Raw genomic sequence first — 6,476 nt, forward strand, 5'->3', positions numbered from 1 at the left:
TTATTTAAATTTTTAACTGCACTTTCTCATGGGCTGGCTATACTTTGGGGAATTTGTCCCCAGAAGTGAGCTAAATCTCTCAAAACCTGTACACATGTAGGGGAAGAAATATTTTCAGATGGGGTATGGGTTAATCTATTGTATTTGATAGCCTTTATGTAAAAACAATAGTAGTCTGTTGTATGTCTCCATTTAGGGTTATGTTTTAAATGTAGATGCAAGATTTGAAATACCCACTTAGATCTAATTTTTCTAGTATCTGTGTTCTCACCATAAGAACACAGCTCCCCTATGTGGAGTAAAATGTAGTAACAGTCAAGGGGTAAAAGGGTCTGGTAAATATTTTGTATATATTTTTTAAAAATAAACTCACAATAAACCTAAATGAATTTGGCTGTGTAATGCAGCCACAAATTTCTTCTTTTCTCTTTTTTTTTTTTTTTTTAATTTATATATTATTTTTGGAGTTAGATATATTATTTTGGAGTTGGAGTTATTTTGGAGACCTTAAAGCAATAGTTCACCAGAAAATGAAAATATGCTGAAAATTTTACTTACCCTCAGGCCATCCAAGATGCAGTGAATGGGTGCTGTCAGAATGAGAGTCCAAACTGCTGATAAAAACATCATAATAATCCACAAGTAATCCACACCACTCCAGTCCATCATTTAACGTCTTGTGAATCGAAAAGCTGTGTTTGTAAAAAACAAATCCATCATGAAGACGTTTTTAACTTCAAACCTTTGCTTCCAGCTAAAATACTAAGCTAAAATAAAAGTACTTTATCCAGAATATTGCTTTCTCCAGTGAAAAAGTCGGCTTGTCTGAATCAGGAGAGAAATATGCACAGATCAAGCACCGTTTACAAGTGAAAACAAATATGAAAGGATAACAAGGGATGGACTTTTTCACTGGAGGAAGCGTAATTCGGGGTAAAACCTGGTATTTTGGCCAGAAGCGACAGTTTAAAGTTAAAACACCGTAATAATGGATTTGTTTACTACAAACACACAGCTTTTCAGTTTACAAGCTTTTAATTGATTGACTGGAGTCACAGATTATTGTGATGGTTTTTATCAGCTGTTTGGACTGTCATTGGTGAGCAAGTGATGTAATGCTAAATTTCTCCAAATATGTTCCAATGAAGAAACAAAGTCATCTACATCTTGGGTGGTTGAAAGGAGGATCAATTTTTTTAGCAAATTTAAATGTTTGGGTTGAGTACTCCTTTAATTTTTGAGCATGATTTTTTTTTTAGTCTTAAGATGGTGTCAAATCTAAAATATATTTTATATTTTAGAATCAAAATATATTTATATGTTTTATAATATTTTTCCTAAGCTTGTGCATTCAAAGTAAACCTGCTTCCTTGTGCAATGGAAATTTTAAGCATGGTAAGTGATATTTTTGGAGGGGTTTTTGTAGTAGAACAAACACGTATGAGTGACTGCCTCCCGCTCACGTAAAACAGGATAACAGAATTCTCCTTAAAGCATTTTTTACTGGTGCTTCATGGTTCATTTTGGTCTAGCAGTTAAAGTAGGTCACGAATGTCAGAATGTGTGAACTAGCAGGTCAGAAGAAATCTGGATTGCTGTGAATAATGCACACATTTGTTTGGTAGACCCCTGGCTTTCCCCTCTACACCTTATACTTTGTCATTTTGAGGTGGGATCTCTTAATTAGATTAATTTGCAAAGTGAAACCCTTCTCAATGTCACCAAAGAATTAAATAAAAATGACTGTCAAACACTGCAGGGAAAATTAAATGCACTAATGAACATGTTAAATGCTGCACAGCCCCCTTCATCAATATAAAAAAAAGTTTTGTTCCCTTTAATGCCACTGTAGAGACTTCTGCAATATATTTTAATATGTTTGGACATCATCGTGTGGACTTAATGATATGGATGTGAATTTAATCAAATAAAGACCAACCAGTTTTTATAGCCACCAAAAAATATTGCTGATTGAAGGATTATGTCAAACAGATGTGGTAAATTGTTTACTGATGGTGATCCAACACTAAAGGAGTGTTGAGTTGTTAGTATCGTTCAAGTGAAAATCACATTTGATTCAAAAGGAGAATGTTTTCTGTAGATCATTGTTATTGTGTTATTTTTCTTAATGTTTGTTTAAAGTATCCTCTTCAAGATGGATAAAGTGTTTTCAACACTTTAACTGGCTCTGACATGACATCAGCATCATACATCTGGGCTTGTCTAGGTTTGTGTTTGGATTATTTGTGTGTCTAAACATTTCGAGGAGATGGGAAATCATGACAGACGTGGCTCAAAAAGACACACAATATTTATAAATCCCATTGACGTTTGCCGTGTCTGTAAATGTAATACTCCGAAAACTCAATTTCCCATCAAACGTTCTGTAAACAATAACAAACAAATAACATAGGAACTCCAGACAGTGCCTCACAAAAATGTTAGAAATGAGTTTATTTAAAGTGCGTCGTAGCTACCCATTGACGTTTGCCATGTCTGTAAATGTAATACGAAAACTCAATTTCCCATCAAACGTTCTGTAAACAATAACAATAACATAGGAACTCCAGACAGTGCCTCACAAAAATGTTAGAAATGAGTTTATTTAAAGTGCGTCGTAGCTAGATATCCAAGAGTAATTTATTACAAAATATGATTTGTTTGCTTCCCTTGCCTGCTTGAAGGTGGCTGACCCTGAGAACATAAACTGCTGGGGTGAGATAACTAGACTATGACGATATAGAGCAGATTAGCTCCATATTTGTGTGATTTTTTTTTAAAAAATTTTTTTTATGTTTTATTACACAGCGCTTTGTAATATTTGATTCTGATTGGTTGATTGTGACATTCACTGGTCAGATATTTCCACCATTGTCCATGGTCTGCCCACTATTTCAGTGGCCTTGGTTCCGGAAATATTTTTCACATGGAGATTTTTAAAATGTCTTCGTTAAACAAAATTTTTTTTTTATTTTTATGTTTTATTACACAGCGCTTTGTAATATTTGATTCTGATTGGTTGATTGTGACATTCACTGGTCAGATATTTCCACCATTGTCCATGGTCTGCCCACTATTTCAGTGGCCTTGGTTCCGGAAATATTTTTCACATGGAGATTTTTAAAATGTCTTCGTTAAACAGTTATAAGCAATGGACCATATCAATTAACTATGAGGTAAATCACAAAATTGCAAAATTTGAAGCAAATGCATAAACTGAAGCAAAAAGGTATTTGAAGAAAATAACAAAGGACAAGACTGTGTATTTTAATGAGGGAAAGAAATTGCGAATGACACTTGAATTAAAAACGACAGCTAAATATTGATTTGAAGAGGTTGATTGTCTATAGAAACACAATCAACATTTTTGCAAAATAAGCATTTATTTATTTATTTGCTTCGATTCTCTGATTGGTGGAGAGTTCTTTGCAGCATCATGGGTAATGTAGTTTTTCACCGGGTATTTTGCTGTTAAATACGGTGAAATTTATTATTATTTTTTTTTTGGTTGCTCAGGACAAGGTGTCAGGACAGAACATGTTTTTAAATGTTATAAATTCAGTATTATTTGACCAAACATTACACTGTTTATTCATTAATCATTTCGTGTTTCATAATAGCTTCACTGCTTGATTTTTTGCAGTTGGACCATGTTGTCACAAACGATCAGCTTGTGTTCAATTAACAACATCTTTTCCCCATGACGCTGAAAATGTCCAATAGCTTGTTTGTGGCTTTGACTTTAAGGTGTATGCTTATATAAAAATGGACTTCTACATTTTTCAGAAGCATTAAGTGTGACAACTAGCCCCGTTTTCTCCTGATCGCTAACAACAAGGCAGAGACCAGTCAGAGGGCGTGTGAAATGAGAACTGCAGCCTCCTAAGGGACCACAGAGGTAAACCGTGTGAGTAGCACAACTGATGTCTGATGTCCAATTTTGATGATTAATTTCTAAAAGGAAACTCAGCTAATTGCAGTATTCCCATGGTGACACAAACACTCTTGTGGCTCTCGTGCTTGACAATTTGAGACTTATAAGCATCCCGCTGTGATGCTGCAGTGGCCCCTGCTTTTTAAAACATCTCTCCAGTCTCTGCTGGCTACTGCTGGAGGAACTTTAGGGAGGGGTGGTGGGAAACGGAGTTGAGCGCTCTGATTGGCTGAGAGGCTGAGAGGCTGGGAACTCTGATATTCTTCAGTCCATAAACCAAAGAGCATCACAGCACAAGGCTCAGTGTCACAGGAAGCAAAGGGGATTTAAACATTCTGTTCTGTTTCAGCTGGACTATCGCAGTGACAATCGGGATCAGTCTCTGGAGAATTGCATCTGTCATTTCCGTTCCTTTTCTCTTTCTCCCAGGAGAAGAGTAAGTTCCCATTCATACTTTATTCACTCGCTTTTTCTTCTATATGTACCTCCCAAAGGTATAGAGAGAATGTTTCTGTACCCTACAAACCTGTCTTCTCATGCTTTTCTGGCTGTCACCGTCCATCTGTTTTAGAACTGTCCGCTAGCATGTCTCTTTTTGAGCTTTACGACCTGTGGAAAAGGAGAGGCAGGTGCACCTGACTTTTGGGCACCTGACCTGTTCAGCTAACTCATCGTTGCACTGCATGCAAAGGTTTCTTTTAAAAGAGAGACGTTTGGTGGCTTTTGCATCCTTTAATCTATAAATAGAGCACCCCAAAGCAGCCTGCACTCATAGTGAACTGGAATGTCTTATTGTATCATAATCATAGTAAAGAGTGAGGCGTTATGGTCCACATGTGCTTCTTTACTGGGGCTTGTGTCCAACTGACGATACTGTAGCCACTCTTGTGCTTTCCTTCCACATGTCAGTGTTTCCCCTACGAAATGAAGTCATGTGTAAAAGCAAGCCCATGACCGTGTGAGAGTGATTCTGACTTCATGTCACATGAAGTTATGATTTTTGCATACTAAGAACCCACTATTTTTGAGTATGGAGAGATGCACTTTTGCATTCAAATTATTTTTTAACAACTTTTTTTTCTCCCAATATTTTAGCATTTTACATTTTACAAACAAAAATACTAAATCTCCTCCCCAACCCTGTTATGCCAGTCAAAAAAGATTAAAAGAAGATAAATTATTTAAATATACTACTACTACTATCACTACTACTACTACTACTAATAAAATATACATAAAAAATGTAATAAATTACAGTACTAATTAAATTAGATATACATTTAATGCACATCATAACATGTTATACATTCTGTGTTACAACCTAGAAATCTATCAATCTAACAGCCAGTTTTTATAAAAAAAAAAAAAAAAAGTTACACAGTGTACTTGAACATTGAGCAAGAAGTCAAAACAAGAATTTCATTTTACGATCCAGTATTTTTTAATAACGAGAAGTGTAACAATCCAGTGTGCGCTTTTATGATGTGCAAAAATGCTGATTCTGAAACAAGAAAACGTTCAAAAGGGTGTGCGATGATATATGATGTCAAGAAGGCCAGTTAATGATGTCATTGATGACACCACCCTTCCCCTCTAAAACATCTGCACTCCTAAATGGTTCCTTATGACATTTTAAAGCACAATATCGCTGCATTTATAGCTATGCTGGGTAATTATTACTATATGACCGGCCTTAAAACTTGTAAGGGGTACAGACCCCTGCTGTTCTCTAACACGTCTCCCTCACAAACTGTGAATGTTATGCTTCAAAAGCTTTTGTGCGCGGAGGTTACTGGAAACTTAATTTAAACATCCTCCTTTCATTGGCTGTCCGATGCCCTTTGTTGCTTTGAACAGTTAAACCTTTGCGTAAACCTCTGCCATGCAAATTGCTTTTTGTAGTTCACTGAAATATTAGGGATGGGTGAAGTTGGCTGTGTTTTGATTGCTCTTGGTAGCAGATGGTTTTTCCTGCTCCTTTGCCATCAGTTTCCACAGTGTATAGTCTGAGCCGTCATTAGGTACAATTAAGGTAGAATCTTTTATTTCAAACATATTAAAAATGGTTGGAAAATGTGCAGGCATTGATGATCCAGGCACTCGAGACAAGCACATGTTTCATGCTAACCCAATGAATTACATAAATTCATGCTTTAAAGGTCAATCTGGATGTTATTTGGGGGCATATGCCCACACCAGAATCTACCTGGCTAATCCTCATTCGTTAAATCAGTGTGAGGAACATGAGAGGAAACTAGTAAGGGACCCTCAGGTGGCGGCAAGAATGAATGAACTATGACAGGCCATACAATCTAGGCAAGTCTAGGTTGTTATTTTTTATGTTAAAAGCGCACTCAGTGTTTTTTTTCAATACACTGAAAAAAATTTGGAGTAGGATTTACTTGAAAAAAGCTAGGAAATCATTTTCACTCAGTAATTGCTATAAATTTCTCAAATAATTTTAAAGATACAGGAAGTAACACATTAAATTAATTAGTTACCTGTTTTATTTACAACTTTGAAAAATCTTTTTTTTTTTACA

The sequence above is a fragment of the Sinocyclocheilus anshuiensis genome, unplaced genomic scaffold, assembly GCF_001515605.1.
Source record: "Sinocyclocheilus anshuiensis isolate Anshui unplaced genomic scaffold, SAMN03320099.WGS_v1.1 scaffold477, whole genome shotgun sequence".
NCBI lineage: Eukaryota > Metazoa > Chordata > Actinopteri > Cypriniformes > Cyprinidae > Sinocyclocheilus > Sinocyclocheilus anshuiensis.